Source organism: Pieris brassicae, chromosome 12 (assembly GCF_905147105.1).
Source record: "Pieris brassicae chromosome 12, ilPieBrab1.1, whole genome shotgun sequence".
NCBI lineage: Eukaryota > Metazoa > Arthropoda > Insecta > Lepidoptera > Pieridae > Pieris > Pieris brassicae.
The window spans coordinates 10,973,180-10,991,868 of record NC_059676.1 but is presented as its reverse complement, the minus strand read 5'-3'; the positions used below and the strand labels follow the sequence as shown (position 1 = coordinate 10,991,868).

The 18,689-nt window shown below is 34.2% G+C and overlaps 1 long non-coding RNA gene across 2 annotated transcripts in view; it reads right to left on the bottom strand.

Annotated features, from left to right (window-relative positions):
- The window catches only part of LOC123717476, a 46,625-nt gene that overhangs the window by 18,820 nt on the left and 9,116 nt on the right, over nt 1-18,689 (bottom strand). The window contains exon 1 of one of the 2 annotated variants that reach the window (XR_006754824.1): nt 7,024-7,226. The exons of the other annotated variant lie outside the window; for it this stretch is intronic. This is a non-coding gene — a long non-coding RNA (uncharacterized LOC123717476). Of the gene's footprint in view, nt 1-7,023; nt 7,227-18,689 lie in introns of those variants that run through there. 2 annotated transcript variants of the gene reach the window in all.

Genomic DNA, 18,689 nt, shown 5'->3' with positions numbered 1-18,689 from the left:
AAAGATGTTTTATGTGAACAGTTTTAAATTGAATATTGACTGCCAGTTTTCGAATGCGTAAAATGAACGAGAATAAATGGTAGCCATTTTTAATGATCAATATAAACACAGATTAAAGTACATATTTGATTTCTATCGGAAGACGTTCACGAGTTACCCAGAAATGCTATTCTAATAATAGAAATATTAATGAGAGCAATCTACTGTTTCAAAAGAGAATTTAACTTGAGTGCCTATTATCAAAAATTAAACTAAAATAACAAATTATAAGAAATTCAGTTCCTGTCACATTCATCCATAAAATTGGCTGCCATCGAATAGATAACAATTAAAATAAATCAAACACCTACTAAAATTTTAAATCACATTTTTTTGGAATTTCCTTTTTGATATGAGAATCTGAATCCCATTAAGTAATTCTTTAATTAATACAATTTAAATCTTGGTAAATGGTGAGTTAAATTTAATAAAAATCAATTTGCATTATAAAATACAAAAAGTAATAAAATGCAAATGATGTCCGCGCAACTTGACAGCTCGAAGGCGAAAGGGCTCGAAGGGCGTGCGCGCACGCATCGCATTGGCCGATTCGAACGACGCATCTTGCATTCCATATTTAAACTCATAGACATTTTCTATTGGTCTATTTTTGATTGGTTATTTTTTTCGGATGCACTCGTGCGGTTTGGGTGTATTTTTTGTAGTTTTATTTTATTTTATGGTCTACGCGATGTGTCTATTGGCCGTAAGATAAATAGTTTAGTAGGTTTTGATATGAGGGAAGGATGAAACTTTAATATTTAATTATAGGTGAATATAGGTATATGTCATCGTAAAAGATTTGATAATAATATTAACATAATGAAATGGTGTCGTGTTTGTCAAGGGACATAATTTTAATATTTCATTGTCGTAAACACATTGCAAGGGTGACCAAATCAAATGCATGCTATGTAGCGTATATGTTAGCTATACTTAGGCCTATGTAGCTATAACTGATACGCACAGAGATGAGAGGATGAAAAATTTCCTCGCGTATTTGTAGAATGCACAGGAATTGTAATTTTATCAAATAAATAGAAATAGTCTAAACATCGAGTTATATAAAGAATGTAATAAATTCAAGATTATAATATTTACGGAAGTTTTAAACTTATTCAATTCTTTCTTTTCGGTACGTATTGAAATGCAGAACCTAATTACGCTGATGCACGGCAGAGCGAGTTTCAGAAAGGAATGAACGCAAATAGTTTTAAATAAACTATGATATAATGCAGATCAGTATTTGGTTTCTTTGCAGAGTAAGACGTTTGCGTGTTATGTGTCAGTAGGTCAGTTACAGTTGTAAGCAATTTAAAATATGTAGGCAGACATTCTTCAGTATTCTTAATTATTCTCCGTGATTCTTTGGCGTAAGATTCTACATACATTGGAGATGATTTTAGCTCTACTAAAAATCCTTTCCGATGTACGATTATTTATCTGTGCATACGTTCATGACGACTTGTTAATCAAAGTATTTGTTGCGTTCCTAAGCCTGTATGTCTCCTTTACTCTAATCTGGCATTAAATATCGCAGCTGAAATGTTGTTCTTCATAGCTAAACAGTGATAATTTAATGGATGAATATCGGTTTTTTTCATATACAGATTTGAATATAATTTATGCAAAGTAATGTATATTACGAATGCCTTCGTTACTTTAGTTTACATTCATTAATTTTTATGATTTGTGACCCTATTTGATGGAACACTGGTTACACAAAATTTTGAAACTGATTTGGTGACACAAGTATCAGATATTAATATGAAGAGAAACATTATTGGGTAGAATGGTTTGGCTATAGTGCAAGTGACAATTGGAGAAATGGAAATTATGGATCTTAGAATTGATGATTTCAAATGAGATGTTTGAAATAAGTAGACATAACCCATGATGCCCTTCAATGAGGCATAGGGCAAAGACATTTTGCGTATGTTTTAATGGTTATTTTTAAATAAAGTGACCATCTTTGACTTACACACATTTGGGTCTAAGACATACCGATGTTTTCCTTCATGAGTCAGCTTGCACATGATAAAGCCATTGGTATTGCGTACGAACCCTTATTTCGTGGTTGAAAATCTTCTATCTTCTTCGTCTATGGTGCCGTCACCACATTAGGCACTAGGTACCTACCATTTCCGGCCTATGAGTAATAGTTAGGTATATCCTATTGTTTATATAAATAAACGCCTGGTTTAACGAACTCCAATAAGTTTTATTTGAAACAATGCCCTTTATCAAATATCAATGCACTCTGCAAGGTCATTGCACTTTGTAATGCGATAGTCATGTTGTCATAGTGCGTCAATAACATTTAATTACGTCCCGTAATGGGGATTAGTGCAATTTTGTTTGATGAAACTACGATTTGTTGTATGGAATACCTAGATATGTTGCTGTTACACATGTTATTGTCTGCAATGTCACATGAGTAGAGAGCTTTTAAAAAAATAAATAAATTTCAATCTACTTTCACCGATTCATAGATCCCAAAAAACAAGCAAATAATTAAATAATATTTTTTTTTACAATTTCTATTTCGGTATCAAGATAGAAATATGAAATCGATATGACTTTGTAGATGTGGGGGATCAGAAGGTTGCGTGTTCACATCACGTCGGGGTCACCAATGTAGATGTGGGGGGTGCCGGGGTATGTTGCCTCCGGGTGACTACCCGGATGACTCCAAAGGAAACAATGCGATTGTGATTGACATCTTTATTTGACGTGCTTTCGCGTCAATCGCTAAGTACAGACTGTCCCTATGTGTTGTTACATTGTCACTTATAAAACTACGCTCACAACTATATAGTATATATATATATATATATACTATATACCCCTACAACTTTAAAAGCATAATGTATAAGAACACATTAAAAAGGCTGTGACTGGTAAAGAAGAGACTGATGAGGCTTGCCTTACCTTATACTTTCTTGCCTTACACCTGTGAAAATAAAACTGACAAAACGATAGAATTCTATGACCAGATGCTTACTGCATAATCCAACAATCATTGACATGGACACAGTTTTCTTTAAATTTCCAAATTGCAGCCAACATCAATTATGTCCAAATATAAAATCAGTAGCATACAAAATACCTACAGTTTATTGAATTAGTTTGAAGGCCCACAATGAGAAGAAGTATTGTTACACTATATAGCTAGTCATGCCATAAATACTATTTAAAACTTTTCTTTTTTTCAACTTACACGTACTAACGAACACGTAGGTATATTATTTTATTCGTATATAAATACTACGTCTGTCGAAGGCCAGAAAAGATCGGGGCGACCGCGTGCTGTTAGAACTACGAATGCTAAACTTTAAATCCAGAATTCAAAAAACCAAAACAAATCAACAATCAATCTTATCGCGAGAAATGAAGATTCCCGCTAGGACTCTGTCGCGTATTATAAAACAAGACCTGAAGCTCAGTGCTTATCGTCGACATACAGGACATGCCCTAAATCAATCTTTACAATTAAAGAGAGAGCAGTGTTGGCCTGGTGGCTACAGCGTGCGACTCTCATCTCTGAGGTCGTAGGTTCGATCCCCGGCTGTGCACCAATGGATTTTCTTCCTATGTGCCCATTTAACATTAGCTCAAACGGTGAAGGAAAACATCGTGTGGAAACCGGCTTGCCTTAGACCCAAAAAAGTCGACGGCGTGTGTCGGGCACAGAAGGCTGAAATCTGAGGCCCAGACCTAAAAAGGTTGTAGCGCCATTGATTTTTTTTACAAATAAAGAGAGTGGATTGATCAAAAAGTCTTCTGCCGCGATACACAGGTGAAATGCAAAAGAATATACTCTTTACCGATGAAACAATTTTCATGATTGAAGAACACTACAGTAAGCAAAATGACGATGTACGCTCACAGTTCTAAAGAAGCTGTTCAAGTGGTCGGAAAGGTACAACGTGGTCATCATTCTTCGTCAGTGATGGTTTGGTGAGGAGTGTCTTATCAAGGAGTCACAAAAACTTCAGCCTAAGTGATCAAAATACAGTCTTGGATAATGTTGTGAAACCTCTTAGCAATACGCTTTTTAAAAATACATCGTGGACTTTCCAGCAAGATATTGCACCTGGTCACAAAGCACGAAATGCCCAGGCCTGGCTTGAAACCGACGTTCCGGACTTTATAAGAGCTAAAGACTGGCCCTCATCTAGCCCAGATCTCAACCCTTTAGCCTTCAAATTATGGTCAGTTTTACAGGATATGGCCTGTTTTAAACGACACGGCGACATTGAGTCTCTTAAAAAATATTTGCAGCAAGCAATTGCGAAATTTCCCTTGGAAACAGTGCGTAAATTCATAGAATCGTAGCCTTCGACACCATGGCCTACATTACCAAAATATTGCAGGTCGTTGTCTCCGCGCTAAACGACATTATACGCCGCTGCCTTGCCTCGATCAATGTTCCAGCATCCCGGATGGGATTTGATTGGCCCGCAGCAGGCCGGATGGGATTTCTTTGATCTCTTGGAAAAGGGATGGACGGGCTTTATTTAATATGGGATACTACATATGTGGACACGTTTGCCCCGTCTCACCTCCTTCGGACAAGCAAGTAAGCCGGGCGAGCCGCAGAGCAGGCAGAAAATAATAAACGGCTCTCCGGACGGAACTCCAACTTCGATTTTGTTCCCTTTGGAGTAGAGACTCTTGGACTTTCCTGGCTCAACGAAAAAGTATCTCAATACAGTGAGAAAATGTTGCCAGCGTAAGGTACACTGCCACAGGGACCAAAATTTTTAAATTTGTAAAGATTTTCTTTTTAATCATTTTTATGATTACTTTCTAGATTATGAAAATTGTAAATATTGTTTACTTCAATAAAAAAATCATTTTTGCTGAGGTATAGAAGAATACAGTAATTTTTGGTGCATCCATAATTTATTGTGTTACCGCTATATTTATTTGGGAATGTATATTTTATAACATAAATACATAGGTAAGAATCAATGTTCAATAGTGATAGTAACAAAACAATTATCATATAAACCTATTTTATATTGTAATTTATTATTATTTTTAAGTAATTACGTACTTGAAGCATTTATTTATGAAGTTTGTCGACTTGTCATTGTTTCTTCAATGTCGTTTTGACATTTAATACTTACCTACGACAACTCTCGTTATTAATATAAATTTAATTAAATACAATCATTGTTTATGTAGTTTAACGAAGTTTATTTCGATAGAACCATACAATTACACGATTTATTTAGAAATTGCAACATTATATACCCCCAGTAGTTAACCCAGTGGTTAAGCGAGAGATTTCACTCTGAGTTTAAATAATTTACTGATGGATTGTTTCAATCTAAGTGTGGTAAATAATTCATCGTACGAGGAAGGAAACCGAAAAAGACTTAGATCGATAACGCGGGCGGACACACAGAGCTCTGAGGTTTCATAAAGGATTTTAGTGTCAGCCGTGTCAGGACGGATGTATTTCGAGAAATTTGTCACGGGAAAAGAAACTTTTTAAACCAAACTTAGTCCAACGAACTTACCTACCTGATACCACATTGAAGATGTACATAGGTTGAAGAAAAACGCATGTATTTCCTTCATAACGTATCTACTATTAAATTAATAAAATCAATAATGATATAAGAGTCTTTGACTATCTTTTATACAGAAGTAGGAGATCAGCCTTCTCTGTCTGACACATGTTTATTGGGTCTAAGACGTGACGATTTCCTTACGCTGCCTTTATTGTAACAGCAAGTCTTAATTCAACGAAAGAAAAATACATTTTGTTTTTTTCTCACCTTGAAAAAGGTTTTATTGTTTAAGACAATACAAAATATCTTAGATTATTGAAAAGATTTAGAGGTGTAATATTCAAGGGACATTATCTATTTTATATCGGTGCGCAGGACTTAAGTTTTCTTAGATGTTAGCGGACGTTAAATTGGTAAGTCAACATCATGGTGTGGACTAGACCATAGTGGGATGGGCTGGGGCTGGGATTCTATACGTCTATGCCAAAAACTGACGCAGAATCTGTGTGGCACAGGGCAGACTCTTGCCGTCGTCTTGCCGTTTTCATACAAGTATCTTTTGTGCCTTATGAAATAACTGAACTACCTATATGGCGCAAAATGTTGTTAAGATTACTTATTTATGATAACCACACAACTTCCAAAACAATAGAGAGAGATGCTTTTTTTGCAGGTGACGTGGTTCATTATTTCAGGATATTTATTGTTTACGGGAATTCCCCTTTGAAAACTCCTAAACCCTACTTTGATGCAACGCAACTGTACTGTTTTAGTTTGTTCAGTTTATACTCCGCTTGATATTATACAGAATTATGACCAAAAGTAATATTACTTATTTTCTATGTTAAGAATATAAGATATTGTTTTGAATAAAATATTTTTACATGATTTAATTCAATTGCTTTTAATAATTATTTGTTTTATTTATAATTCCTTTTACATGTATTTCTTATATGAACAAAAAAGAGAGATCGACCCGAAGGCTATGTAAATGTTTGTACAAATAAAAATACATAGTATTGTGAATAATATAAATTTAATTTTGAGGTTCTTTTACAATGCGTCAACAAAACACAAAAGATCTTTTTAACTACATAATATTTACTCCAACTAGAACTTATTTTTATTTTATTAATATTTGTGCGTGTAATAATAATAAAATAATAAAGTAAACGACTTTTGTAAGACGTTGACGCCGATTTTCAATATGGCGCTCCTTAAGTACTTCTTGTGACGTAATGGTTTTAAAATACACCTCCTTTGTACTTTTCTCACTCAACACATTGATAAACAGCCTTAACACAAGAAAATTAATTAACGATTTAAATTTAAAAAAAAATGGGATAAAATGCCAAACTACCTTAATTGAAAACAACCGAGCAGATGTTCCATAAAAAAAAAACGACTTTTCAAAATGGCGTGTTCATGTTCCGAATTCAAAAATTGGAAAGCTACTTACGTTGACAACATGGCGTCGGACAAAGAAGACGAGTTATCCATTTTCTTTCACTGTTATCGGGAAAATGTGAACGAATTTTCATTTTTAACACTCCTGAATGATTTTCATGATATCTGATTTGATTCATGATTTTTTGCGAATAAAGGCGATGCAGTCGCACGGATGCACTAAAGTGTACTGACCTAGGGCGCGATGCAACGCGCAGGGCTCACACATATGCATTACGCACACAGGCGAACCGGTGTAATCGACTTTAAGCTTTATAACATGAAATGAAGGTTTTATATTTAATTTGAGAGCGTATTATGTACTGCGTGGCAACAGTCTGAACTCTGCAAGGCTACCACGATAAGTTAAAATTGTGATTGTGAAATTATAGAAAATTCCAGACTGTCTTACATAGAGTTGAGTCTAGGCTGATGGCGTCATCGTTAAGGAAAATCCAGAATTATGGTGATTGTTATAACTGTTAATCTCGAGTAGGTGAAACGGAGGCGAATCAAATCATAAAAATGTATTTTCCGGTGGCAGTTTCTTATCATTTGAATCGTATTTTGTCACAAATCCCTATGTACGAGGCTTACGTCTTTGCGTTTGTTTCAGTTATTTTTATCAGGTTGAAATGATGTCATCAGCTTCAAGCTACAGGCAAACCGAAAGATCTCCTCGTATTACCCCCGAAACCAACTTACCCAAGACGCTAGGTTCGATGCGGTAAAAAAACAGCGTGTAGACTAACCCTAAAACTACGTGTTCTTTATATACTTGCTAATTCAGCCCAGTATATAGAGAGCTAGCAACGAAGTAAAGGTCATGGAAATTTCTTGAGTTGCCTTGCAGCTGTGTGCTAGAAGCTGAAAAATGTATTTTAATGCCCTATAAGAAAAAATAGACCGTATAATAAATTATTTGGTACCTAATCGCGTATAGTAGGTATATTACGCGACATTTACTAATAAATCATTAAAAATACCTTACGAAACGACTCAGTAGTAAAAACCCCGAACTACTAAGAGAAGATAGGAGGATCTTACTCGAGGTAAACCTTTCACTGCTTAGAGAGCTGGATGAGACATACCAATTCAATGGACAGACATCGGACAGATTTTGGCATAACGGTCACAATTTTTGCCACTCTTGCCACAAGGCGACTCTGGGAACCTCCAAAGTCGCCTTGTTATTCTAGCAAGGAGACACGTGAAGACGGTTTAAAGAACTGGATAGTTTTAATTCATGTACAATATTTTATCTCCCTATGTTTATCTAAGAAAACACTTATTATTATCACTTATTACACGAGGTAAAAAAGGAACTGCTGGCTTCGTTTAAGAAAATGAAGCGGAAACTATTTACTAAATTTCATAAGTTCGATCATTTAATCATGCATACATACGTAAAACTCGTATTTACAATTTTCATAACCTACAAAGTAATCATAAAAATGATTAAAAAGAAAATCTAAACAAATTTAAAAATTTTGGTCCCTGTAGCAGTGTATTATTACGCTAGCATTTTCTCGCTGTTTTGCGATACTTTTCGTTGAGCCAGGAAAGCACCAGCTCTGGGGTCACTGGTACAGATAGTACCAGGCGCCAACTTGAATCTTTAATAAGCGCCTGCATTTGAACCCCACGGCCCAAGGGTCTCTACTCCAAAGGGAACAAAAGTTGGAGACTCTTATGTTTATGCCGTTTATTTTTTTCTGTCACCACTGCGGTTGCTCCAGCACGAGACGAGGCAAACATTTCCACATAAGTAGCATCCAGTAGAATATGATAATTAAGGAAAGCGTATACCAACTTCGATCGAGGTACGTTTACCGGAAAACAGCTATTTTCTGTGACAGTTTCGAGACGGCCACATGTATTACAGATACGAATAAAAATCATTATATCTAACTGTTGAATATTTTAATTTTTTTACCTGTTTGATGCTATTGAATATGTAGATCACTACGAGGGCAAATATCATTTAAAGACCGAACAGATCTTGAGATAGAAAAAAGAGAGTCTAGCCCCTGGAAGAGATTTTGGTCTCAATTTCCAGATTCCCAATGGTAGGTACCTAAGAAAAATGTGGTCAACTTATGTATCACTATGTGTCACATACGACTGCCTGACTTAGTCATTATCTCAGAAACTTAAAGTTACGAACATGCCAAAGAGGAATGGATGGTGGAGATGCATGATGCACGGAGGTGACACTGAAACATCGTAAAAGAGCAGATGAGATAAGAAGAACGACCACAGTACATTATAAAGAAATTGAAATGGCGCTGGCACATGATGAGAGAGGTAGAAATGGACAAAAATTATTACATGATGGCAACCACGAGATGGAAAAAAGAAAAGAGGAAGACAGAGCAAAATATGGACAAACGATATAATGAGAATAGGAGGCACAACATGGACAAGAAGAGCTAACATTAAAAAAGTATGGAAACAAAAAAATATTTTGGCCTTTAGAAACAACACATAAAACACACATATGTTTAAACATATTCAATCTATTAAATATTAACAAGAGAATTATTCAATTAGACTCCATTTCAATTAGACAAAATGCTCAGTCGAATTCCGTCGCGAGACATGGATAATATGTATCTTAATTTAACAAAAACAAAACTATATCTCTTTTTTTATATTATTATTGTTTTATTTAATCGTGTTTTTTGTTATTCTTACCATAGCAAATTAGTTTGATTTCCTAAGCTTATTTTTGTTTTGTTTTATATAGTTTTTTGTCGTTTGTGTAATATGTATTTTCTAAGTGTGTGTCAAATTTGTTGTACTTTGCCAAAATTATATTTTATTGTTTGTTGAATAATGAATTCACTTTGTTAAATCATTAATTGTGACTGTCCGATTTCTTCCATAATGCTGAGTCCACTACGCCTATATGTAGCTTTATCCGATTTATTTGAAGACTTGCTGAAGATTTTCACGTTGTAGGTACATATCAACGCTCAAAGTATTTCGGGCAATCAAACTGCTTACGTTCGACTCAAAAGACATCCAAGCACTACTTATTTTTGAAACATGGTTCAATCTTACCAACTACTCTGTTACTAACTGTCTTACCAGTTACAATTTAATTAGAAATTACTGACTCGGCATGCGTGGCGGCGGCAACTCATGCCACAGCCTCCACCAAGCAATGCAGCTGAGCATCCTTTTAGTGAAGTTCTTCTATTCAAATCTATGATCCTCCTGGGAGTCTTCTACTACTCTTTTTCATCTACTACTTTGCTTCCTTTAAAGACACAATTGGCGAATGTTCTCCTTATTTAAAAACAAAATAGTCACCATGTCACCATGACACATGGTGGTCTTAAACTTCCTGCCAAGAGTCAGGTCATCATCGGAATCTATTTCTTTATATTTTTAATTCCAGAACTTCCTCTTATCTTAAAATGAAATTGAAATCTTAAGTGCCTGTAACTCTTTATTACGCTCCGCTGAAAGATGCATTATGGAAACTGCTTCTCAAATGTCATTCTTTTAGGCAAGTCAATTATGATTTCCGCCATAAAGTTTTAGAAAACACTCTCTGAAACCATACGAAGTCTATTAGTCTAGTCATAAAACCTTTTTTGACAACTCATGTCTTTTCGTATTATTTTATTATTGCATTTTGGACACTAGTATTAATTGTGATTAATGAATTTATTTAAAGTTTTTATCTTATTTCAGTTTAGTAGGGGAAGCCCGGGCAAGACGCAAATCTTAAGGGTACTGTAAGTTAATCCACAATCTGATAATCAATAGAAGCCTTTGTGTGTAGGGCTAGACGGTACTTCCCACCCTATAAAGCGTAAATTCGGCCCGACATGGAATACTGTTTTCACCTCTGGGTGGGAGCTTCCTAGTACCAGCTCCTTCCATTTGACCGTATTCAGCGAAGAGCGATTCGAATCGTCGACGACCAATCACTTTCCGTGCGGCTTGATCCCTTGGGGTTACGTAGATATGTGAGGTCACTCTGCATCTTCTACCGCATTTACCATGGAGAGTGTTCGGAGGAGTTGTTCGGATTAATACCTGCAGCTGAGTTTCATCATCGGACGTCGAGGCAGAATACGAAATTTCACCCGTATCACCTCGAGGTCTGTCGTTCCACGACTGAGCGTTTTTCAAGGCAATTTTTGCCGCGCACCACCGCTATGTGGAACCAGCTGCCCACTGAAGTATTTCCGAACCAATTTGACTTAGGGTCCTTCAAGAAAAGAGCGTACCAATTCTTGAAAGGCCGGCAACGCAATTGCGAGCCCTCTGGCAATGTGAGTGTCCATTATCGGCATTATCATTATCATATCAATTTTCACATGTAACAAGACTTTTAGATTTGCCGCCAATTCACAAAAACAAATGACAAATGAATGCAATACACTACATTAGGTTACCAAAGAGTTCTTTAATTGAAATTCAAAAAAGTTTTCATTAGCAATGTTTCTAACTGGCCAGTTCTAAACATTTTCAGTGTTACTATAATTATGCACTTCTTGCACTTTAACTCTAGTAGTCTTTTTTGATTCCCCTAGTAGGTCGCTAGCGATACTGCCGCCAATTGCATTTTTAGTAATTTATATTCCTTTCTGAAATTGTATGCAACGACGATAAAATTAAATAAAATGAAATTGATATTTTTATCTCGGGGATAAACATCTTTTACATCTTGTCGTGGTCTTCATAACTGAATGTCATACTTTTCTGAATGTCTTGACATGATACAATCTCAATTTTACACCCACCATATGTATGAGTCCGAAAATTGACAAATTAACAATTAATTTAAATTGAATCTTAATCGCCCTACCTCTGTGACTAACCGTTCAATTCGTAGACACTACTCAGTACTGATAGGTAAATTTTAGGTTAAAAAAACATATTTTTTAAAGTCTATTTATAGTGTAAGGTTTACAGTGGAGAGAACACAGGCTATTTTAGTTAGGCTATCTCTTTTATGGTTGGTCGGCTTTATTTATTAAGATGTGTTATTTTTTAAATTGACCTGAGAAATTCGTATTGGAAAACTGCCCATTTTTATTGTTGCTTGTTAGTAGGTATCTTTTAATTAACTGGGGTTTATTTATGGGCTGCTACTTATTATATTATATATGTTTAAATAATATTGTTTACTTTATTTTATTTACTTACAGAATATATGCCAAACAATAATTATAATATACTCATACATACCAGCTTGAACTACATATTAACAAATTTTGTTACCTACTTCATAGAAAAAAGCATCTTAAATTCTTCTCTCAGTCTCCCAAACACAAATGTATTCTTGTGTTGCAGACCTCAAGAAACGATTAAGTAGCGAAATGATATGCAGAATTGTTGACTGCTGCAGGAGAACAGTTCGTGAGCTCCACTCATGCTGCCACATGCCTTCGGAAGCAATTTTGGAAGTACGCCTATTAATCAATAAGACGTCCCGTTTGATTGAAATCCATCAAACAGACTGTTCACAATCACTGTTAAAAATTCCTAGTTATAGAGATTGCATGTATTTTTTTTTTAATTTTCTACATCCAAACTACAACAGGTGGAGGTCCTCCTGTGGATTCAAAATGGCGAGTTAAATATCTATATTTTTTTTTGTAGAGCAATGTCGGCGTACGGGCAAGGCGGCAGTGAACTTTACACCATTTGCTGACGAAAGGCGGCCCAAGGTATCCAAAGTTTAGGTACGATATGGAGAGCAGATTAGGAGTTGAAGTAACTTATGACTGTTTAAGGGACTGGAAACATAACACAGAAACCAGGAACTAATTGCTTTGTCTATAAAGGTTGCAATTTGTTGTAACTTACCTACTCTCAATCGTGATGTCGTACGTTTGAATCAATAATAATGTATAATAAGTTTAGAAGCGCAATCATGCTAGCCGTTGCCAATAACAGTTGATGATTCTCTGATTTTCTTGATAAATCATCATCATCATTACAACTGTCCCTTCAACATTTGGTCTGATTTAGCGACAACTTTCAGTCATCTATCCTAAAGATCCGTTTATGTTTCTTTCATCACCTGGGAGGCGTCACTGGTTTAGGTTCACTATCTCTCACGATTGTCTTTTAACAGATTCAAGTCTTTCAAACCACAAAGTTTTCATAATATTATACAGGAAAATGTATTTACATATTGCAGAGACCTTGGCCGACAGTATCATGAAGCGTCTTGTCCTGAGCAGCAACAACCAGGTAAGCAATTTTCCAATCTTATAAACTTTTATAAACATCCAACCTCAAAAAACCTATGTTTTAGTAACACCCTTCCGAAATTCGTTGAATATTTTTAAAAGAGTTATAGACAATCAGGTGAGGGGTAACACTTTATACTATTGGTCATTAGTTGTTGACTAATAGCAAACCGGCAAGTAAACGTTATCACCATGATAACCCTTCACCTTGTGGCCATGAATGCACTCGAGATATTAACGTTGTTGCAATGGAATGTACTGTCGTGAAGGAGAGTCAGTAAAATGGGAACGATCCAGGCAAAACTGTCATTTAGGTTATAATGGAAATTCAGTAATTTTAAATGTAATTTAAATCTCAACAACTGCCAAATAATATTTCTGCACAAAGTAGTAGTAACTTCCGGGTTCTTTTAGAAATCTAACGTAAGAGTTTCATAACGCATATCGAGTAATAATCGAGTACGAGACTGAGGTATGATGATGGTTGGAATGAACTGCTAAATAGATAATCTGTAATCGGAGACAGTGGACAATTCTATTGACGAAATTATGCATCATGCATCAATTAAATGCTGGATCTCTCTAATACCTTAAATAAACGTAGCATTTGACCATTCGGTCACGGAAGCCTTTAGATTAAACCTCTTCATTATTATTCTAACATAAGTAGGTAGGTAGGGAGTATATGTCAAAGACCATACACACATATTGTAATACATATTTTACCACTATTATCTGTTAATAAATAATAAAAGGATGTCACGATAGAACTTACACTTTTCTACACTTTCTTAAAAAGGAGACTTTAGTGCGAGACAAATTCCTATTAATTATGTAGGTACATTAATTTAAAGAGAAAGCTTTTCGAATTATAATAATTCCTGGAGACATTTAAAATTAACTATTAATAATCATCTAAGTTGTATAATTTATTTTTTATTAATATTGTATATATTTAAATTAAAGTATTGTAATTCGACATCGTCCTAATCCGATAAAAGCAGTATTTAAACTCTTTCCAACCCCCATCAAGGTCGTGGTACCAGAGCATCGCCTTGAGATACTCCGCATGAAAAAACAAATAAAAAATCCAAAACTTGTACGCTTATCAATTATTCTCCGACCAGTTTTATGCTTGTAAGTGAAATGGCGATTTCGCAATCAGATTTTGGACTCTCTCTCATACAAAATAAAAGAGATTATCGAGTGCCGCGCTACCAAAGGCCTTGGTGAGGTAAGACAGTGGGGTGTATAATGTATTGCTGTTGCTACGTGCGTCTAAGCTTTGAGCTGGTTTCTGGAATCGCTTTCTGTTTACGTTTTTTTTAATAGGACAATTGATGTTCTAGACATTACTTTACTCATTTTTTTGTTATTAAATTACTTCAATTACAGAGAATATCTAGCTAGTTATCTTTCCAATGTATTTGTATTATTTAAAATATAATTCGATTTAAAAAAAACTTTAAACGTGCGATTATTGAGAAAAGATACTCAAACAAATATTTTTTAACAAAATAATTAAATAAAAAAATCAAATACATTAATAATATTGTGCCTTCATTAAGGCTAATAAATGTTGGGACTGTATAGAATATATATGTACCTAATTCTTCAAACGTATATAACCTATTATGGGTAAAAAATTTATGTATATGTTGACAGAAATTAATTAAAAACAATATTTTTATTGTGTTATTAACACTAGCAACTAATATACATTAATTATTCGTTAAAAAATTTACTTTATAAATCTAATTTTTAATAAATTCTTATGAAATTCCATCTAACCATTTAGCATTAATTCTATTGCACGAAATGAAAATGCTAAAATAGGACTTTGTTTTAATAATAGCAAACGCAAAGTTTGCTGACGGCTTCATTTTCCATGAAATGAAAATAGAAATATATAAAAAAAATTAAAATATACCGAAATCGGTTAAACTGTTCAAACATAACAGTGTCGTAGAAAAGTTAAATCCTTTTCTAATAGACTAGACCAATTAATATTTTCCTGATACTCATTTGTGTAAGGTATTGGTATCTTATATATTTATTACTCCACAAAATAGTTGGTGAAGCTATTCGTTTATTCGAAGCCTTGCACTCGGAGGTCTTAGGTTCTAGTGACTTGAATTGAGCGGTGTCACTCAATATGGAGAAATGCTTTTCTGTGGCATATCATTGACATATCATCGTGGAGTATCTACTACCTGCAACAAATCTGCTACAAAATTATCTATTAAAAATTTATTCATTTAAAAAGTATTAATTTAATTTGCATCCTTATTAAATATGAAGTTTTGTTCCCAATTAAATACCGACTTCCCGAAGAGTAGAAAGTAAATTATGAAGTCACAATAATATTTTCTTTAAGTTCCATAATACACTCTGGGATTTGAATATATGGAGGAACTCAAAAAATATATAAAACGTTTTATTGTTAAGTGAAGTGAATTCAATTTTAATTTTCCAAACGAATCCACGTTAAAAGTTAGACCAGACCTGCAGCCAAAACAGCAGTGCAGTGATATAGTAGTAATTCACAGACAGACATATATATAGAGCCTTGTGCGGAAACTCAGCCTTAGTTCAACGACCGGATCGACAAACCGTCTGCAGTGTGGTGCGAAACTGAGCGGTTTCATCATAACGCGACTAACTCACAACTAAACATTTCTCTATATTTTATATCCAATTGGTACATTTATATTGTGTGTGAATAAAAGTATTTAATACACACTTTTTTTATACGACATAAGGTTCTTTATCACAAAATCACAGAATCTGTGGTACGCATAATAATGAACTTTTACTTTTATTACATCAGTATTTGGATTATGATTATTCTCGACAGGTTTCGGCTAGAAATATGTCTGGTGGAGAGAAACCTTTACTTAGGTAAATGCTAAAACGACTACTAAGGATCTAATGACACTGGTCAATCATTGATTCAAACATAGGTAAAATCTAAATTGAAGTGAGAAACGCCGCAGTGAAAATCTAGTAAAGGTACACCTATGAAAACAAGAATCATTCTTCCCTTTTAACACTATAACACCTAGATCGCGATGTAAAAAGTGTTTTGTTAATAATCATGAATGTGACCTAGATGGCACAACCTTTACCTAGAAATGACAATCAGGTGGTATGAAAGTCAAATCAATCGTTATCGTTGTGTTCTGATAATAAACACCAATTTTCTCGCCACCGATAAGAAAATATTCGCTTTATTTAAATTCATTTTATGTAAATCATTTCTATTCATTGATTTTAAATTTTAACGGCACCTTGCTATGATACCAGTCTCACTTTCGCAGTAGACGTAGACACGCGTTTATGAATGATTGCCATCATATTTATATTGATTTGAACACTTATTATGTTCAATGTTTAATAAGTAGGTATTACACTTTATTTAAAAAATAGATATGCATTGCATTATGAATACAGTACGCTACGAAAATGCTGACAGTGTCTATACAACAATTGTCTCTTTCAATTTTCATTATTGAAATTGCGCAAAACTGAAAATTAAAGCAGTGAACATCGATTCTCAATTACTACCGTCAATATTCTGTTTTTTTATTACCATACTTTACTTGGTCCTGACAATAGAAAACATAATAGATTTTTTAACAGGATGCTGTCGTTCATCAGCGTGCGTATCTACGTTTTAGCAATTCATATTTTTTTATTTAATATGAGACAGAATAAAACAAAAATATATTAATTTTATTTTCTAATACTAGCAACTAAAAATTAAATTATATATAGTTAATGTAGGTTTAAGATGTCTAAAAAGTTTTTATGCATCGAAATAAATGCATAATAATAGAAATAGTCTTAAGCGAAATTTTATTTGAAGGGTACCTACCTAAATAAAATTATTTTACGACTTTTGAATGGGTTCGCTTTAACTCGGGCCATACAACACCGAGACGCCCAGACATAGGAAGCCTTTCTTTTGTCCCAGTCATACTCGTGCAACGACCATATATCCATCTCACTCTAGTCGCTGACTATCGAAATCCAGGCAGAATTGAATCGCCGGGTCATTAACCTGCGAAATCTTCTAGATGGAGCAAAAACGGGTTTACTAAACTAATATTTTAGACCATCCGGGTTCCTATAACTTACTAACGTATATGGACAGGCCCTTATCGTAAATACAAGTTTTGATTTTCTATGCTTTGGCATTTTATATTTTTAAGTAGATTACCATTAACTCCAATATCGGTAAATTTGTTCATGTCACAACAACTGTGGCATAAGTGACTAACACTTATAGGTACATACACATTTTATTTCAACTTATAAGCCTTCGCTTTACTCGAAACAATCACTGTATCGTCAGGAATCGAACCCAGGATCGGTTTATTAATAAATAAATTAAATTATTTCTGGTATGGTACAAGATTGACATGCGTTTTACAGTATATATGTATAAAAAGTACATACATCTATCTATAAATACATCTACAATATGTCAAACTCCAATACATTTGTGACATTCCCTAGGACCGTTAGGTCTCTACTACTGTACTACTTATGAATCTCACGGCCAAAGTAGTTTGTTCAGTTATAACATTTATTGAATTAATTGATAACGTACCTGAAATATTTATATAAATGAAAAATCCTAAAATCATTACGCTAATATAAACATGCTATAGGCTGATTGATGGATTTTGAAATAGACGGAACCTTGGAATTAGGCAAATGTATAAATTAATACACAAAATCGGGTTTAGTGGACAGCGTTCGGTTTATTCAGTGCAGGGTCTGCATTGAATTCCTGTCGAAACAATAATAATCGTCCACGGGAACAAGTTTTGCATCTAAATTAATTTAATGAATGTTTGAATGCCTCGAAGATTTCGTACAATGTATATTTTTATTGCAATCGTAAAATCGCACCGCTCTTTAAGAAATTTTAAGATAAATTTTTTGGCAAATGAACAAATTCTTCATTTTGATTGAATTCGCTAAGTGGTGTTGGAATTTTATAAACTCACGATTATGAGAGCTTTGGCTAATGTGTAATGATAATCGAAATTTACTTTTTTAATGATTAACAATATACAGCTTATTCACGTGATATCATTAAATATGGATTCATGTAATTATCAACTGTGACCAAAAAATTTTTTTTATAAATATACAAGTGTCCCATAAATTAATGTTAAATCGAAATCTGTACCTACCTATGTATGATTATTATTTCACCCAACTACCCGATCGTTTTAAAAAATCGTACCTACCAGTCCATATTCCAAACAGTGACCAATTGTTTTGAAAACAAAAAAAAAAATATTTTTTTACTTCATTCGACCATCTGTAGAAGTACCTAGATTGCAAAAAGGAGAGAGCCAGACACAAATAATATAAGAATTAATGTACGTTAATTGTATACTTATGAACAATGATAATAACTCTAAATTTGTATTTACAGCCA